General features: G+C 32.7%; 1 long non-coding RNA gene across 1 annotated transcript; it reads left to right on the top strand.

Annotated features, from left to right (window-relative positions):
• The first annotated feature begins 16,610 nt into the window (after positions 1–16,610).
• LOC128206866 (uncharacterized) lies at positions 16,611–21,104 on the top strand. The gene is made up of 3 exons (XR_008256606.1): positions 16,611–16,845; positions 17,805–17,948; positions 18,739–21,104. It is a non-coding gene; the product is annotated as an uncharacterized LOC128206866 (long non-coding RNA).
• Positions 21,105–21,635: the final 531 nt, after the last annotated feature.

The following is a 21,635-nucleotide window of genomic DNA, read 5'->3' as shown; positions in this document are numbered from 1 at the left end:
CAACCCTGATAATTAAAATAGGGTATATTGCGGCAGCAAAGTATTGCAGTACATGAAGTACAAAACAACGTCTCTTCAGCTGAGGTAAAATACACCTTTTATCCTCGTCGTCTTGGGTGGTTAAACATATTGGCTATTAGGGCGTATTGGTTTCATAGTAAGGAATTATAAACCGACAGAAATACAAGAGAGCGATGAACAACTAGTAACTTTAACTTGACCTGGGTTATCAGAAATAAATCAGCCTTTAATGTTAGTTGTTGATAAAACAGGTCCAGTTAAAGTAACACGTTGATTATCGATATTGTTTATATCGTCTGTTACTTTTGGTTGTAACCGAAATAATTTATAAATTATTCATAATTTAAAGGATGCTTATGACGAGTGTGGTGTTTACCTGTGTATCCGTAGAAACCAAACAAAGTTTGTATTTAAATAAAATGTTTATTTAAATCATAATTTTTTTGTCAATGACAAAACACTGTGACATGAATGTATTCCAAAAAAAGTTACGTTCTTTAGAATGGAATTTCATCAGTTCATCTTCGTCAAAAAACTTTGTGAAAGGCTTAGTAGATTGACTGAATAAATTGTAATGTTTACGGATTTTACAAATACCTGTTTATGATTTTACAGGAGATAAAGTTGTTATTGTTTCAGTAGCGTGTCGGTGAATGAATGTAAACAAATATAATTCTTCCTTATTTAGAACACTATTGAGGTCACTCGTTAGAAAAAAATGAATATCACAAAGTTTTGAATAATGATTGTTGAAAAGCAAGTTCGTTTGAGAAAAGAAATATTTTTTCACTGAACATTCATTATACAATTATATATATATATAATGCATGTTAAAAGAGAGTTCATTCACCAAACTGAAACGATATAATCATCATGTTTTCATTGAAGCTGATGACAGTGTATTGTTTTATCTATTGTTAATATAATTTTGAAATTGGTATATATTTCAAGTTAATTAATTAAAGTTAAATGACATAGCTGTATAATTACGCAAGAATGCTTTAATGATTGACAAGATAATATGCATATGAGCCAGTAACTTAGAAAACCAGAGCGTATTGTATAATAACATAATAAAACAGTTGTGCAATCGAGTGTGTAAAATAACTGATATAATACTTTGAACATGGCCATATACGTTTAAATGTGGTGTTTCATAGCATGTCTCAGTGAAATTTAATAACATGGTTCCTTTCGATAAAGCTGTATTTTTAAATAAAGATAGTTTTTTATTGTTTCTTACATATGCAATCAAAACTATCAATAGTCCAAACTCTAATTGTTTTATCAGTTTTTAAAATTGTATATAACCTTTTATTAATGAGAGATGAATTATTTTATTAACGATCATCAGTCTTACAGAAATGTTATATTTAATTCATTATTACATGTTTACTATGTCATTTGCCCACAAATATTTGATTCTAAAAGAACCAATAACTTTACGAATTTAATGGATTCCTTTTTATTGTAATACGTAAGATAAAACCGACTTTGTAGATATGTTGTATCCCTCCAAATCGACTTTGTAACCAACAAATATGGCGAGCCAGTGAAGCGATACATAATGCGATAACATTACATAAAAAGGTAATAATATAGATCTAAGGAAAATTACAGCAATTGCCCTTTCATAACCCGCCGTCCTCCAAGAAACAAAAGAAAAACAAAAATAAAGAGCATTACAAAAGAATATTCGAGAAAATTCTGGTCAAATTGGGTTTTACTAGTTCGTCCATATTAAAGTCTCATGTACAGAGATGCGACATATCAAGTATACTTATAGATTTCTTATAAGAATTCCAGCAAAAGAGCTCCATCTATGTTCGTCTTCGTAGATGTTCTCATTATCACGAAATGCCTGCACCCAGACTCTGTCTCCCTCGCTCAAAACGATTGGCTCTGTGAATGTAGAACACTCTCTAGAGCTAGTATCATGGGGTAGGTCTCTCATATACGCATTGAAATTGACCATCAGTCCAAAGAAAAGGGTTTGTCCCACCTCAGTGCAGATCTGTCCACTAAACAAATATAGACCTTTTGTTGGAGCCACGCAGATTCCCGTCAGGTTGTCATAAGCGTTACCGTGATTCATGACATAGTCTTTGAACACGAGTATTTGACCTTTATCCACTGTCCGATCTCTTGCATGAATCGCCTTGAACGCAACGACTTCTCCCTCTGCAAAGTGTAAATGCAAAAACGTGTAGTGATAATAAATTTAAAATTTTGTTTTTTTCGTATAAAGACTAGCATTCTAGTGAATGCGTACATCACGTGACGACTATTAGGTAATGTTTAGCTATGTAACGTGTTGTGATATTATGAAAGTATTACGGAACAGTACTTGTGCGCGTACCTATGAACTATTATTAAGTGCTACGTCATCCAGGTATATGTACTGTGTGTATCAATAATATACTTATTCATATAACGTTATTCAGGTTGCAGTTTATGTTCTCGTGCTAGATAAACGGTAATGCAAAAGAAATCGTTTTGGTGAGAGTAAGTGAGATTGTGAATGAAGGCCAACTACGACGTTTACTCGTTCCGTTGCATGTACTGGACTAGTAGTGATTCGCAAATAGCTACCACGTACGGTCTGTATATATTATACTTACCAGACGAGTTGTTATAAAGTTATTACACAATAACTCATTAACCTCAACATGGAGCAACACTTTGTAGTTGTTTCTTTGTTAGAAACATATACTCTTATAGAGTGTATCCATATATATTATTCTCATCAGAAAAATTAATGGAAACAAACGCTAAAAATGGATCAGAAATAAGACATGTATCAATATATGAAGAAATAATTTGTTTCCATTTATTGGCTAGATACAGTACCTTTTTAAATTGCACAGCCTTGAACATTGTCCAGAAACCTGGAACTGACTGATATCTAATTTGATTGATCAGTGTAAAACCCACTTGAAAATATCCGAACAAAAATTGACTACATACCAGGATTTGCAGCAACAGTTAAAGCCTCGTTCTCCGCTCGTAGGTAATGAAGTTCCTGTCGGTAACCTACCAGTGTGGCTGTCCACATTTGTTCCTGTCGATCGAATTTATTTTCGATCCGGACTATTTTTTTCCCGTATTTCTACGTCGTTTCCGATTGTAGACCCTTGCAATGTTCTTATGTGGATTATGACGAGCATCAAAAAGCTCAGAAACTGTCCAATATTCGCCATTTGTAAATTCGTGAAGCTGGCTCTATAAAGATTAGACATTTAAATTTGGTAGATTAACATAACCAAGACATAATGGTGTTACGATAGCAATAACCTTTAATGCCACTTCCGTGTCATTTTTACCGACTTGAATTGTAGCGTGCTTTGATATCATAGATAAAGCCGATGATGTTCTTTAACTATTACCAACATAGATGTTTTGCTGTTCTGAAATTAACGATAATAAAAGAACAATGAAATGAAATTGAATTTATGATTTATTTTTTGTTTCATTATTTTAACCGTCTTCTCGTTCCTACAAATCGAAAGAAATGTTGATTAGTTACCGTTTATATTTCTTAAATGTGATCAACATGTGTGCTCTTTCTTTGGTTTCTACTCTCCAGGCCTTTAAAGATTGTATAAGAAATTTAAAGCCTCATTTCATTTAAAAAAAACAAATATACAAACTATTATTATTTCAGGTAAGATTTATTTTCGGTCATTTTATTGGCTATTAAGTAAGTATTAACGAATGATATATGATGCATATTGGATGACCTGTCACCATAAATTGATCATAAGACTCATTTAAGTGTCGGTCTTCTTAAGACCAAAACTTTAATATGGAATTACAATTCATGGATATATATTAAATAATGTTTCACTGGAAAAATTGAATACACCGTTACAATATATCATCTTATGTACTATTCATTAAATATTGTAAATTTATAATGGCAACTTACAACAGTAATTAACTTTACACAGCTTATTTATACTAGATGATGCGTGTACAGTTTTGTTTTCGCTGTTGATGCACAATTCAAAAACGTATGCCCACATCTCTATATTAGTTATATTTTACCAGTTATTCTTAATACAAAATATTTATATGCACATTTATGATCCTATAAGGATGATGTATAGTGGATATTATAATATAACTCATACCTGATAAAAGTATAAATTCACTTGTTATCCATGCAAAGGATTCCACGATTATGTCCGCTGATGCTTTGGCAGTTTCGTATGTATACATTTTTCATATTTCAATTTTCAAATTGCATTATTACTATATAAGGATATGTTTCATAACGTCTACAAACTAAGGCATGTTATTTATGATTGGAAAGAAGGAAACAAATGCAAAAACAATGAGAAAATACTTTGTTTGCCAAATGAAACGAAATTGACACGAACACAGTCCAAATATTTTCCCCCTTAGATCATTAGATCATCTTCGCATTCGAAGCTTTGTGAGAGGCTTTTGAGGTGGACTGAAAGAGGCTTTTGTTAATGCATATTGATAATTTAACAGGAAGAAAACAATTTGTTATGAGTTTAGTTAGTTGTAAATCAAAGATAATTCTTCAGTATATGTGCGGTCACATGCTACTTAAAATTCAACAAAAGAACAAAACATACCCACATAATTATATGTATTTAAGTATAGTTTGAGAATTTTGGATAAATAGAGTTTTAGTCCAAATGTCCACATCATGTTGTAACCTTTGCGTTGTTTTACATTTGTGTTGAAACTGTATGAAATAACGTAACGGTTTGGTGTCATTATAATAAGAACACCTAACAAAATAGATGGTCCGAAAACAATTCTATGATATTAACAGAACAAAACATTTTTACGTGAATACATCCGAACTCATAATCTATATATCATAGTTTTAAAAACAGGCTACTATGGTCTCCGGAACTATTTAAACACAGACGTAAAGCAATCGTAAAACACCGTGTACTCTGTTAACAACAATATTTATTAAAGAGTTTGTGTGTGCGCATGAACTTTTGTGTAGATGACTTGCCCGAAAATTCATTCTTTGGAGTACGCTCGGCTAATTTAAAGAATCCCAAGAAGAAACTGTTTCACGTTCGGGGGTTATTCGATTCATGGGTAGGTTTTTGGTATATTTATGGAACAATTTCCACACGCATGGGTTTGTTTTTTTTAAATTGATTTTAACAAACGGCAGGTGTTGATATATTTTGCAGTTTTATATTCATAATCGAGCTAAAAATCTAAACAGAACACATATCAATGATACACATTAGAGCTTTTATGACCACAGGTTTGCGTGTCAGAAACAAAATCTGATGACATATTTCTAATTAATTCAATTTCGCCGATTTAAAGGGGCTGTACTCTGTATGATAAAATAGCGAAAAAAGAGAAAAATGTCGAAAACTGACATAAACTTGGCATCGATGTGTACAATGCATTGAAACTTACTAACTGAAGTAACACATAGTTTACAATGTATTTAAGTTTAGCATTTATATCGTATTTTTCCTTTAAAGAAGATTACTGGTTATGTCTACCAGGTAGAATTTATTCGTTATGCGTGATTGGCTAGTCGGTGTTATCACGTGATATTACCGAGGTAGGTGTATAGCTTAATTATGTCACCCAACTATAGTAAGCCGTCGTAGCTCAGTGGATATGAGGCTGGTCTGCAATTTTGGCGACACGGGTTCGAACCCGTCTCAGACACAATTTTTTTTTTACACTTTGGTACTGTTTTTTACAATTATGATAGCAAAGCGTTACACATTCTATTATATAATTGTCCTGAGATTCGTTACAGATAAAAAGCATTATTGCTCCGTTTACTGTTATTTGATGCACTATAAATAATAATAACGAAAACACTTTTATATCAAACAGGGCATGAATGTAAAACTCATCCAATAAGCACCAAAAGCGCCCTCTCTGGCCTAGGATTGCCCTATTTAAATTGTGACAGTCCTGAATTGCCATACAAGGTACTTTTTCACAGAAAACACAAACTTGTGATGTCGTATTGTCCGATTCACTCTACTCTTACCACATAACTGACGTTTATATTCCCATTTGCACCACTCCTGCTGCCTGCTTTAATCAGAACCACCCTCAGCACTTTCAGTGCTTTGATAATTATCTGGTCAGAGTATGGTTGTTTAGGGAGTAATAATAGGCCAAACTGCAGACGGTGTTACACGCAAATATTATTTGATTCAAGTCAATAGATTTTCAAGCTATCATACAATGCATCCGATATAAGGAAAAACATCTTTCCTAGTGTTTAGCTCTGTGAGAAACTATCTGGCTATCCAAGCGCAGAACTATTATTATGCTGGTAATCTGAGGGTATTATTTATATTATACTACAGACAGTTCTTTCATGTTTATTGTTTGTGATTTTATGTTATATGCCTTTGGTGTTTTGCATACATATTACTAGAAAATAAAGACTTGCAAATATTGGCAATACTTTTAACGAAACTATTTACATTTCTGTAAATATCACTTACTGAAGACGCGTTTTCTATCATTTTAAGGTGTGTTGAAACTGCTTGAAATTGCTCGCTATTAAGCGATTGCATATAAAGAAATATCTATCCAGTCATCAAAAACTTCAGTTACGTGTTTAACATTTAAATAACAAATGTATCATCGATCCGATCGTCCTTAACAGACCTCCATCAGTTACGTGTCAGTCGTGAAATAAACAAGTGTATCATCATAAGCGATTTTTCACCTTTTTATCATAACTTTTTCTTATTAATGTAATGTTGGGGGTCAAAGTAAACGCAACTACTATATAGTCAATGTGATTGACACCGTTGGTGGTATTTATCACAAAACACAGTCAAAAATAAAGGCGTATATAGAATACGTGTACCATTAATCATTAAATTGAGGTAATACTAAATGTATATGTCATATTCAAGTAAGAGACTTGGTTCTTTCCCTTGATAAAACCGTTTAGTATTTTAAATGAATCCAGTAATGTATAGCATGATAAGCGTTGTCGACAAATTTCACGTATTTTTCAATTATTATATAATTGCGTTAATAAGCAATTCCGTCCGAAAATATATATGCAAGGTGGTTCATGGTGAACCATGTGGATAATCTTAATTGTAATGTAAACATTTCACAATAAAATATTATTTGTCAGCATTTTTTTTTTTTCATTTGCATTTTATGTTCTAAAAATGACAAAAGTGGGGTCATCCAGTAAATAAATTCTCGGTTGACCCATTCTATATACATTTTATATGTATTTTAATCCGACATCTAGAAATTAGACGCTGGGGCGTAACGCTACCGGATTACTAGCAGACAATCAATGAATCAATCAATTTTAGCGTGTAATTATAGGCAAATAACAGGCGGTGTTTCCAGCCAATTTTATTCATTTCATATCAACTTCAAGCTTTCTTACAATGCATCCGATATAAATGATATCATCCTTTCTATCATTAAACTTTGTGAAAAACAATCAGGGTATCCCAGCGCAGAACTATTTATATGCTGGTAATCTGAGGAGTATATTTATAGAATACGTCAGACAGACAGAGTTCTTTATTGTCGTAAATATGTAAATAACAGTTTCCTGACAAAACATGATATGTCAAATAATAAATATGGTCACAATGAAACGTCGTAAAATATACGGATCGTGAAAAACTATCGGGGTATTATAGCGCAGAACAATTCATATGCTGGTAAATTGAAGGGTATATTTATAGTATACGGATCGTAGCCGAAATACATAAGACATCTAAAATAGGTTTTACACTTCTTGATAAAACACATTAATGATAATAATTATCAATAATTTATAATTAAAAATGAGCTCACAGAAATCTTAACCTGACATAATCATTATAAATTTCAATGGGATCCCTCTTGATGATTTTATATGTGATACAAATCAGATAAAGTTTATATATCTGCATGTTCCCCCGTGTTCTATGCTGATTAGGACCTTTATTTACTTTATCCGAAGTTCACGATCTATAATGAAGCTTGGTTCGGCTTTTGTCGGTCAGATATTTTGAGATCATTTCCCAAATCTGTGCCAGTCAGCAAAATTTATTTCAGAACAATCTTCAGTCGGATGATTTTGCCTTGATTTTTGGGTCGTTTGACCATTTTTTAGTATAAGGTGGCGTCTTCCTGATTCGTAAGGAGACGGAACTTGGCCATCTGTATGGTCAATTCGCGTACGATTCCTCTTAAGGGTTTGGCATTCATCTTGAAATAATACACGTCGACGAAGGAACTCATTTTAAAGGTTTGTCTTCTTGATAAAATCCGGAAATATTCAAAAACGAAATAATAGCAAGTTAATGTTTAAGGACTACGAAATATAAATACGATAGCTAAGCGTTTTTCTGTGTCTAACCAGGGATGCACAGTTTGTTCTTTTTGCGTTTAATGGAGATTTTATTCCACTGGAGATTTTATTCCACTTGTTTACTTTTCTTCAACGTTTTATCGATTTCAGTTGTTTTACCGGTGAACTAGTTTTAACAATCAACCGTCAGAGTACATTATGCAATTTAGAGGTTTTGCTACCAGTAATCAGTGAATGGTACCCCATAAGTAAACAGTTATGGCATAGATTGGCCCATTAATGGTTAACCAATCGAACCTTATGTCGCAATAATGGACACCCTGAAAACACGGAAGTTATTAAGGGTAATGGGTCGCTAAGTCCGGTCGAACTACTCAATTTATCATCGCATCGTCCAACAAAAGCGGCTTGGTTGGTAACACGGAAGAAAAATAATAAATACGGAAAAGAATATGTAGGCAATGTTTATCGTTCGTTATGATTTTATTTGTCATGTAGTAAAACTAATAATGCAAAAATGCAATGATTAACCTTCAATTTCAGAAATCTTTATCTAATGGTATCATATGATTGTTTTGGGATTCCAATTGATGAGCCGAAAATCATTTTACCAATTGCGTCAATATTTGATACGAAAATCCCGAACAGATATATGATCTCTATTTTGCAGCCTAATCGTAATTTAAAGATAATATCACACGTAGTAATCAGTTATTTAACCCTTTCATTTTCTACACCGATTCTTTAAACGATAACATGTATATTTGTCATCACAATATTCGTATAAACCTCTTTTGCTTTTAATCTGAGGGGAAAAAATGGAGCAGTCGCTAGATTGCTTCTGGGTTTTTTTTACACATTTTCGAAAAACAGGTGCAGTAAATTAGGCGCACGACATATAAATATGGTCTGATTTTAATGCTATTGCGCGCCTGGAATCCCTCCTCATAACTTGATATGTATAAAAGCAGATTTTTAAACGACTTGATCAGAGTTGAGATAAGTGTTTGCAATGGATGATTTCTTCAAGAAAGACTCTCCTCATGGGTTGCTGAAAAGAGTGATATACAAGAAATACCTTCAGGGATATGTAGCAAAGATCTTATATTCTAAATTAGACGTTGTGGTCATTGATGGATTTGCTGGAAAAGGGAGATATGTGAGTAATTGGGGAAAAGAAATAGAAAGCTATGGCTCTCCGCTGATTATATTGATGGTGGTCTTGCAGTTTTACTGCAATTATATAGATGTGAAAACATCTCTAAAAAAGAAAGGTACTACATGGAATAAACTACATGGAGCTGCTATCGGTCGATTAAATCACCAAAGTAACGAAGAGGACGAAGGAGAGATCAGGGATGCGGGGTCAGGCGACACCAGAAGAACACATATTTATCTCGTGGAGAGCAATCCGAAATACTTCAAAGCCTTGAAAAGGAATATACTGATGTACATGAAAGCTTTTTTCTGTTCACGTGAGCATTTTAATATTTTCAAAATCGACGGAAATTTTATCATCAGGGTGATTAATCCCCAGTTTCCTTTTACAATACATCTTGACAGAAAAACGTTCGGTGAATTCCAGCCTCAGTTTGTTGCTAACTCAATGACATTGACTATCCTTGATCCTTTCGGTTACAGCCATACTCCAATGCAACATGTACAGGATTTTATTGACCAAACTAGTGAGGTTTTGATATCGTTTATGAGCGGTTACGTGAATAGATTTTGTCAAAGACATGCAGGGTCTGTTGCAGAACTGTATGGCATTGAAACGCCTAGAGGAAATCATGACGAGTTTGTGAGAATCGTAAGAGAAAACGCGGAAGGTAGAACATCCGAAAATCCAAAATCCTGCACCAAGAGTTATATAGAACATATGAAAGAACGCACACGATCAAAGTATGCACAATTCTATGAGATGAGAGGGAAAAATAATAGTGTTATATACCATCTCATTCACTTTGCCAATCATAGTAAGGCATTCAGGGCAATGAAAAAAACGTTTAACACATGCTCTCAGTATGAAGGAACATTCAAAATGTCTGATTATAAGGTACTGAATCAGGGAGTTCCACTCCATCTTGGAAATACGCAAGACGAAGAGGAACTAGCAAACACAATATTCCGAAAATATTGTGGAAAGACTGTGATGCTTCGGCAGATAGAGGACTATGTTACAGAGCACACGCTGTTTGTTTTCCGAAAAAAGGCATTGAAGCGCTTGGAAAAAGGGCCCATTCCGAAGATAATAGATGTTGTCGATGTAGGTAGAAGTCGAAAGAAACGTCGAAAATTAACTTACCCAAATTGGGGTAATTGGAAACTTGCATTCCGGAAGAGACATGATCATGTTGAACCAACTGCTTAAAGTGACACTCATATTCAAAATCAATACACACACATGTATAATAAACATAAATCTTAAGTGATAAATCTTAAACTACTTACTAAATAATGCATTTATGGAAAGTATTTATTACTAGTAACAGGATTGTAACCATGTATTTAATAGCTGAAAACGCAAAAATATTAAATGATTGGTGAATGCTAAAAGATTTACAGTTTTCTACTATAGTCTCATAAGGTAGAAGTACAGTGTTTTATGCACATTTATTTCAAATTAAACTCAGAATCCTTCATAAGAAGCATTGTTTTCGACATTTTTTCAGCCTTTTTGGTTATTAAAACATTTGTATTTATTGGGTTAAATCTTATTTGGGAGTAAGAGTGCATGTATAAGACAATCGGTCCTTATGCCTTGAGATAACGTTACAAACAAAGTACATGTTGATACGAATGCACTTAAGTGACACACTTTGACTCTCATATTTCAGTAGCTATGAATAGCTGTTATGTTTAAATGAGAGGTTCGTGCGCATTAAATTTCACAAAACAGGTGAACCCCGTTGGCTCGAACTTACAGGGACCGGCGAAAATAATTCGAGCCTCGGAATAATCGAGCCAAGCGAGAATTTTTACCTTTAGTTAATGGAAATCGCTTTTATACATCAAGTTCGAGGCAAAGAGGAATTCGAGCCAAACGATTTCGAAACAACGGGGTTCGACTGTAGCTCTGTTACTACACACATGTATAACTCTAGAGTGTACAAAATAACATATTGGAGTCAAAGAAGTTTAAGTTATTAGTTAACCGTTCCAATGTGGATGTTAAGGTGTTGACAATATCAAAGAAAACACGATCAAACAATATAAAATACACATATTTTATACGTAAAAAATATTAAGAATGTGTGATTGTTGTGACGATGCTATTGTATTTTTTATGGATATATTACTATGTTTTTAACATATTGTTATGTTGAATTTGTATTTTGTAGAAATAAATTTATTTTACCTACTATGCTAAGGAGGCTATGTATCAACTGTATACCCTCATAAATAAACATATATTCTATGAACGCCTTAAGCAGTGTTATGATTTCCTTTCATGTAAAGCTCTGAAACCGATCAATCGGGGAGCGATTTATTAAAAAAAAAACATAAAGATTAACAGTATATTTTTACATTCAATCATGCAAAATGCCTTATACTAATACCAAAAAAATGGTAGGGTATTTAAATATTTCAACACATACTCATGTAACAGTATAAGAAGCATATGCAGCTAAGCAGCTATGACAATATTAACGACAATAACAATGGTCATAGCAATAAACCAGGGTCCGGTTTCATAAAAAAAATAACATCATACAAAAATGTTTGTTCTGTCTGAAATTATATATTCCGATTGGTCAGTAATCATGGCTATCCAATCCGAAAACCGAAAAGAAATCCTTGCTTAGTCCGCTGTGTGAGTTATAAATGTTCTTAAATAATAAATTATTTCTTGTTTATCAGTTTAAGTTATACGATAAACAAGTATGGTTTTCGATTTATCGTTTACAGTCGAACCCCGTTGGTTCGAACTCGCTTTGCTCGAATTCCTCGATGGTTCGAACTGAATGTTAAGGACCGAATGCTTTTTACTGAACATCGTGTTTTCTGTACCTTTCTTTCAAATTAAACTCTGAATCCTTTATATGAAGCATTGTTTTCGACATTTTTTCATCATTTTTGGTTATTAAAACATTTGTATTTATTGGGGTAATTCTTATTTTGGAGTAAGAGTGCATGTATAAAACAATCGGTCCTTATGCCTTGAGATAACGTTACAAGCAAAGTATATGATACGAATGTACTTAAGTGACACACTATGACTCTCATACTTAACTAGTTATGAATATTTGTTATGTTTAGATAAGAGGTTCGTTCGCATTAAACTTCACAATACAGTCGAACCCCGTTGGCTCGATCTTACAGGGATCGGCGAAAATACTTCGAGCCTCGGAATAATCGAGCCAAGCGAGAATTTTTATATTCAGTTAATGGAAATCGTTTTTTATACATCCAGTTCGAGGTAGTGATGGGCAATCGGTTGAATTTTACCATCGATAATCGGTTACAATCGGAGACCATCAACCGATTAGACATCGGCTATAAACGGATATTATAGAGCAGTGGTTGCTAGTGATATACTTGAAGGTAATGGGTATCACTTCGTCTATGTAAGCTGAATTGAATATATAAACCAAACAATAGAACTTACATATTCATTTTTCAGGAAACTAACAAACATAAAACATAATTTTTTTTATATTTTTAAGTTAAAAAGAAAAAAACATTAAACTGAAATGTATACATCAGAAATTTCAAAGTCACCAGTATGAATCTACCAGTAAATGTTTGTTTAGAAATATTGTCTGGTCAATGAGATATGGGTTCATTCTACATCTCTTCTTGCTCATCACCTGTGATCTAGTTACTGTATACCTATTTTGCGTAAGCCTTTTTGCATTTAGGCAACAATACGCCTTGCTTATGTCAAGGTTTTCTTTGGTTGGAGGTCCTGGTTTGATTTTTCTAAATGCAAAAAAGAGCCAGACTTTAGATTTTGCTTTCCCACCCGGATAATTGTACAGCATATCGTCATTGTCGTCTGCCATTCTTACGAATTGTACCCAAAGAAAAATGAGCGGAAATGTCGGCAAGATTAAAAAAAAATCGTAAATGAATACTGAGTAACCTCCCTTGATAAATTTGTATGATGTTCCGCGATAATCGATTATGATAATTTATAATCGATTATCGCCGATTTTGAAGCTTTCCGATCAATTTTCGATTATAATCGATCATCGGCCCATCACTAGTTCGAGGCAAAGAGGAATTCGAGCCAAACGAGTTCGAACCAACGGGGTTCGACTGTAACTCTGTTACTACACACATGTATAACTAAAGAGTGTACAAAATAACATATTGGACTGTTATTTAAAAAAATAAAGATTAGCATGTAGTATATTTCTACATTCATCCATGCAAAATGCCTTGTACTAATACAAAAATAAATTGGTAGGGCATTTATATATTTCAACACATAATCATGTAACAGTATAAGAAGCATAAGCAGCTATGACAATATTAACGACAATAACAATGGTCATAGCAATAAACCAGGGGTCCGGTTTCATAAAAAATAACATCATACAAAAATGTGTGTTCTGTCTGAAATCATATATTCCGATTGTTCTGTAAACATGGTTATCCAATCCAGAAACCAAAAATAATTCCTTCCTTAGTATGTATGAGTTATAGCTTTTCATAAATAATAAACACGTTCTGGTTTATAAGTTTAAGTTATACGATAAACAAATATGGTTTTCCATTTATCGTTTACTGTCGAACCCCGTGTGCTCGAACTCGCTTTGCTCGAATTCCTCGATGATTCGAACTGAATGTTAAGGACCGAATGCTTTTAACTGAACGTATGTTTTCCCGCTTTCAACGGGGTTCGACTGTATATGTCAACTTTTCATTTCTCGAGACAACATATAATTTTGGTTTTATTTGAATGGGTTTTGCTTCACGTACCTTTCACATGCTAAATATACACACAATAAACTGGTAAACCATTATGCGCTATTCTTAAACGGGTAAACTTAGATGAGACAGCGACATCTTTAATCACGTAAAATGATATATCATCGGCCTCATCATTTGGCTCGTATTGACACTTCTAGTCTAGTTTTGTGGAAGAAATTAATTTGCCAATTTTGGAACCATCTGGTGTCTAGCCCTTTAATTGAAAGAGCAGTGAATGCTGATTACTATTATGCAACATAATTAACCGAAAAAGGGATATAGATAAAGGGAAGGCAGTTTCTATTTGTGTTCTTTATTTTAACCGAAATCAGGCGTGAAATGATCTACTTTTTGACTTTTAATATTCTGTCTCTTTTTCGAATTAAACAACATCTGTATAGCGTTCCCAGGCATGCAAACGTCATATGACCGTACATCCAATTACTTTAAGATGCACTCTTACTCACAAATAAGATGTACATCTAATACAATAATTTTAATTTACCTAAAATGGTGAATAAATAGCGAAAGAAATGGTCCTCGTGAAGGATATCGGGTTTAAAATGAAAGAAAGGTGCATACATGTAAAACACGGTATTTCAACCTTATGAGACGATCATTGATCTCTGTAATTTTTTAGGACACATCAGTCACCCGTCAATAAATATATGAGCGCGTTCAGCTATTAATACACGGTTAAAATATTGTTATCATATATAACTATTTCCATAAATGCATTATTTTGTAAGTAGTTAAAGGTTTATCACTCAAAATTTGTGTTTGTTACACATGTGTATGTATTGACGTCACTTTAACTAATGTTCAAAATTGTCCATGTTTTTCCGTCGTATTTTAAAGTAAAACTTTTCAAACAACTGCAGAAAACTTCATTTATTATACATATCTAATAAATCTAAATGTTTTGAAAGTAAAAAGTAAACTTTAAGTATCTCTTTTTTCATTTCAATTTCTCATATTAATGCAAAATTTTTGGTCCTAAAACAACTAACTGACAATATGATGATAATTTAATCTAAAATCAAAATTAAATTATCAGAAATCTTCACCTTCCCCAAATTATTACAAAAATCACTGGGATCTCGCTTGATTTAATGTTTTCAAATCAGATAATGGGTTTGTTTTAGCCTGGGATTAAACTGATCAATGCAAGGTAAGAGATTGTTTATTTCAGTACAGCTTGCACATATTACGCGTGTAACTCTTCCACAAACAAACAAAATGATATATGCGAAAGCGAAAGTTAGTATTTCTTCCGCGGATTTTGCAACTATATTAGTTTTGCAGTGAGAACAAATGTTATTACATCATAACTTGTTATAACATGCAGAACACTTATCATTTAATTACATTATTAATAAAAAGTAACGGTTATTCGAATATTTCAACTTAAAATGATTATGACAGGCAATGTCTGAGGTTCGTTATGGTTTTATTTACTTTGTGTGCTTTCAATAATGTAAACATGAAACAAAAACTATCTAACGAAACCGAAAGTTGATTTTCAGAAATCTCTATTTAATCGACTCATAATGATTGTCGTGGGATCCCACGTCTAAATAAGGAAGTTAAGGCCAAGCGCATGTATAATGTGTTTTGTTTGTGGACAAGTGTGAGATTATTTTATTTTTGCCTAATATAATATTCGATCGACTTAACGGAATAGATGCAAAAAGTAGATTATGTTTCTTTAGTTACCAGTTACCAAATATAAGCGAGCGAAATCTGAATCGTTTCTTATATACAATTTATATGTAGATCAGAAATCCCGAACATATCTAACTGTACTCTTTCTGCAAAGTGTTCTTTTAAGTAAATACCACACTTGGTAATGATTAATTTTATCATATTAACAGTCCTCTGATTTAGACATATCACAAAAACAATTGAATGTATTGTATGACGCTCCAATAGATAGATAGATAGATAGATAGATGGATAGATGGATAGATGGATAGATAGATAGATAGATAGATAGATAGATAGATAGATAGATAGATAGATAGATAGATAATAATGTAGCCCTGTGAATATTTCAACATTCGTGAAGAGAGTTGTCTGCTGCATTTCTAATGTTTTGTGTTGTCTGCTTCCCTTGATTGGCGCCGCAGCTGTTTTCTTTAATTTAATCGATATTGGAATTAAATGTTCACCTAACTTTATTTGTTAATGTGTTGAAGGTGACATTAGTAAACTTTTATTACGATTGCCCCCGAGTTGTTTTATTTTTAGAACACTACACATATCGGATATCCGGATGTTGCAATTTTTAGAACCAGAAGGTATTTCCCCGCTATTCATAAGTCAATAATTGAATTTCTACATCGTCGTTTAATAGTTGGAAACTGGGTGATGCTTTCTCATGAATATACGTTTAAAATAAGTAAACACTAAAAGTGCACATTGACAGTTGATTACGATACATCTAACAATTTGAGTCATTACAGTAAAACATGGATTATAAGTGAATTATACGCGTAAGACTAAGAGAAGATTTTCTGTCGAAAAAACGAATGTCAACAATCAGCATGGAACTGGGATATTCGTATCAAAGGGCTATTCATGTAAGTATCCTTGAGTAGTTGTGTACGTTTATGTGTTCAAAAAAGTTTGGTTTTTAATTTATCTTTGGAATTCTTAAATCATTTTGCTAAATGTTAAGACAGCGTGTTAATATTTTTACATGTACTATAAATATACATGTTACATACTTTACATCTAATTAATATAATGCACTAGTCAATTGTAACCACGCCCCCCCCCCCCCCAGGTCCGAGGAAAAGCTGGGACTTTGACTTTCGGTCCAGCCAACCCCGGGTAAAATCCTCGTCCTGTGGGGACGAACTGATGGTCAAATCCCCGCCATATGCCCCCGTACCCCAGGGAGCCTAGGTAAGGCATATTCCCTGCTATATTTTGCTCAAAGACAAAACCACCGCATTCACCCGGCACTGCGAGGCCACCTGAAAGGTAAAAACACAGCCCGTTTCCCCGGCATATCCCCAGACCTGGGCGGGGGGGGGGGGGGCGTGGTTACAATTGACTGGTGCATTATGTACATGTTACATATTTTTAAATGTACTTATGTACATCATTTATGTATATGATATGAGTATGTAATCTTTTATTTGATTGTTTTATCTTAGAAAAATAATAGACTTAAGATTTTGTTTAAAAATGATGTGTTCTAACATACCATAATACATGAACATACCCATTATTTGTTTACAAACTGCATATTTTCAAAATAAACCTGTAAGAAAAGATGTACATGGTTTCGGGCTGGAAGCCACGACAGCTTGGACACAAGCGACATTCATTTGCTTGGTGTAGGTCTCGTTGAACGCCATACTGTTGTGAATCATTATCAACCATATGCAAAACAACTACACATTTGTGCCTACCAACCCTTACTCTTGGCTAAAACGGATATTAGTGCAGAATGTATAATTAATACATGTGCATTTGTATTTTACTGTTGTAGTTTCTGTTGGTTGATAATCAGAAGTCTAATTTCTTTCAGGCAGGAAAATGACTAAATATTACTAAGTCAACAAATCGGGGTTATATGAAGAATTCCAGCCTGCATTAAATACTTTGTTGGATCATTGAGACAGATTTGACATCCATGTCTATCCACAAGGCAGTCACATCTGATAGAGATGATGTGAGTATTTCATATAAAACATATTTGAGTTAGTGTTTGTTGTTTTATAAACTCACTGTATTCAATAATCCAGTGGTGGTGGTGGTGGTGGTGGTGGTGGTGGTGATAGTGATTATGATGAATTTTATGGATAAATTTAGTAATTTTCTTATATTATATACATGTATGTATCAGCTTGCTGTGGGTTTTTTTAAATAATGTCGAGAAATATTAAACTGTTTATATTTTATTTTGTATATGTATGGCAGTATTATCAGTGTATGTAAGCCACGTGATAAATTGCGTCATAAATGCTACGTCGGAAGGCAATATTTTGATTTAAAAAAAATACTTTAAACAAAGATTACTTCACTATTTCTTCACCATTTTAAATAAAACGAAGCGCAGTCTACGCCGCTTACGGAGCCCCACCTTCAGTCTTTTACCAGAATGTAATAACGACTTTAGTTTTTTAAAACACTTCGACAAACCTTTTCACAATACGGCCGTCTGACGGAGCATTGTCAAAACATTATTTTGGAAACAGGTTTGTCGAAGTGTTTGATGAAACTAATGACCTCATCAAATTTCGGAAATAAAACAAATGCTGGGCTCTTTAAGCGGCATAGACTGCCCTTTGTGTCATTCCAAATGGTGCTGTGAATGAAAAGTTATCTCTGATTTAAGTTTTCATTTTAAGCACATATTTGCCTTCCGATGTAGCATATATGACGTCATTTATCACGTGGTATACACACCCTGATTATTATCTATACTAATTAGTTAGAAAGAACTTTTTTTTCTTTTACAGCACTAAACATTCTAGATTGGTAAAGAACCTGAAGGGGCATGAAAACCAAATCAGCATTGACTCAGCATTGAGTAATTATCATCTGTGCACACACTACAATTACAAATGCATGGGAACAAACCAAACTACAAATGTTGAAGAGTGAAGAATTATTGTGAAAAATTCTAAATGTTAGAATACCATTGACTTAATAAAACAAATAGACACCGATTACCCACAGAGACTGTATACATGTTATAATATTAAAAAGACATTAGTTGAGAACTAAAATTCACTCTGACATTTTTGGAGGGGCATTACCGCCTACTGAGTGTTCTTGTTTCTTTACATATTTTAATTTAAAAGTACATTCATTGTTTTTAAATCTGAATTCTGAGTTAGTATCATAAGTAAAATTCATTTATTTGAATGATTACATTTTATGAATAAGTCCAATTAAGCTTTATCAATTTTTACAAGAAAAAGGTTGATTTTTAAGCATTTTATTAGTTATAAAAATGTATAGTTACATGACATTATGTATATATTCTTCAAAACTGAATGGTAAACTATCATAAATTGTCTTTTAAATTGTTCATTATACATCATAGAAAATATTTAAAATGATTTCAGCAGGTTGTCTTATTATTAACTATTTTTTATGAATTTATAAAACTGCTATATATTTTCAAACATCGAAATACTGCTCTGTTCCGAAGACTCACAAGATCAATCAAAATGATTTTTTTTCCATGTGTATCAATAATATGTTCGGTTGAACTTAAGTTTTCTGTTAACTGAAGTTTATTTTACCAGAAACTGTTGTGTTTATTTCATAATCTCTGATAATGTGAAAAAAATCAAATATAGACAAAATATTTTTTAATTCACGGTAAAAAATCTTCAAAATTTGGATAAAAGTCCCATAGTGTGCCATGATAATAACTATGTTGTCGGTAAAAGCTTTATAAAAGTGTGTATTACTTATACCTTAATTCAGTTTAAATAATTATGGCCTTTAAGGTTTTTGTTTTCATAAAGAGTTCCTGTTATATTGAGCTTTTTCATTTTTTTTTTGTTGTTTTGTATTATGTACAATTAATACTTCTATTTCCTAACTTATTTTTTTAAATTTTTGTCTCATTTGTCAAATTGAATTGTTACATATTTAAGTGAAAAAACACACACACTATTTTTAAAGATGCACTCTTACTCCCAAATAAGACTTATCACAATTAATATTGTTTAGATTTTTTTAAATGGGTTGATAGATGTCAACAACAATGTTTCTAATGAAGGATCTTGAGTTCAATTTGCTAAAAAGAATGGACATAAAACATGGTATTTCTGCCTTGTGATACTATAGTAGACCACAGTAAATCTTTTAGCAATCACCAATCATTTAATATTTGTCATGCTTTCTGCTATTATAAACAGGGTCACAAGCTTGTTATCAGTAAACAATATTTCAGTAAATGCTTTATTTAGTAAGTAGTTATTGTTTTATCAGCCAATTTGATGTGTGTTATAAATACAATCATATGTATTGATTTCAAATAAGAGTTTCACTTTAAAGATGCTCATTAAAAGATAATAAACAGACACACAAAAACTAGACACATTTGATACTAATTATATGAATGATTATTGTTTAGGTGACCTTTGATTTGTTTTGGAGATATTCATAAATGGGTGTTATTCTTTGTTGTCTTCAGTTTCTTATACATTTAAGGATTTTTATAATTGCTTTTCTGGTATATATTACAATGTAATTTAATGCAAATGAAAACACACTTTAAACTAGACACATTTGATACTAATGATATAAATGATTATTGTTTACATGTACTCTGATTTGTTATGAATATATTCATAAAGGGGTGTTCTTCATGTTATTATACATTTTGGACTTGATTTAGTATTGCTTTTCTGGTATATATTCATTTAATGCACAAAGAAATTATTTTAAGTGTTAAGTATCACTTTCACACATTGTTTACTATTATTTTTTTGCATATTTGGCCTATTTATGCTTATATGTGCATTGTTGTATTTCGAAACCTTTGTGAAAAATAGAAACAGTATTATTTCTTTCATACATAGTCTGATACATATTCAGTTTGAATGCGTTATTTTTATCATATTTGAAAAATTTGCCATTGTCCATTAAGACACATGCTGTTTTTGTGTTAATATCATTATCAACTAAAAACATCCATTTTCAACTCTCCTTTACCATGTAAAGAAGTTAATATTATAACTCCATTGACCAGATTTTTATGCAATTTTACATTACATTTTAGTATTATTAAACAGCTAAAAACAAGGCATGTCATGTTATAAATGCATTTCAACTAGTAAACAATGTTCACTTTTTATATAACAGTTCAATAATTATGCTCTATTTATGTTTGCAACTTTCAGACGAAATGATAATGTTTATTAAGGTACTACAAAAATTGTTAAATTGTTATTTCATATCACTTCTTCATGATGAATGAGGAAACTTATTCTTCCCTACAAGTTGTCATTCCAGCATGGTGACGTTGCCCCCTCCCCCAATATGATTAGAACTGCAGTGTACATGAACAATAACTCTTTTTCAGCGTATTGCAAGAGTTATTCCCTTTGTACCTTTTCCTGTCCGGAGCATAACTAGAAAACTACTTTTTTTGGAATTTCATTAAACATCATTCAATGGTATTTAGCACAACGAGAGGGAGTGCAGTGCACAATGACTATAGCTGTATTTCAGCTAATTACATAATTATTGCCCTTTGCCGCTTTTTCTTGACCAGAGCATTACTTTAAAACTACTTATGGTATAGAAATAAAACTTGGTATATGGGTAGGTGGCAATGACAAAAAGTACAGTGCACAAGCACCCTAATTCTGTCGTGTTCATTAATGTACCACAC

This window comes from Mya arenaria, chromosome 10, assembly GCF_026914265.1.
Source record: "Mya arenaria isolate MELC-2E11 chromosome 10, ASM2691426v1".
NCBI classification, from domain to species: domain Eukaryota; kingdom Metazoa; phylum Mollusca; class Bivalvia; order Myida; family Myidae; genus Mya; species Mya arenaria.
The sequence above is the reverse complement of the archived record's forward strand: the minus strand, read 5'-3'. Positions and strand labels throughout refer to the sequence as shown.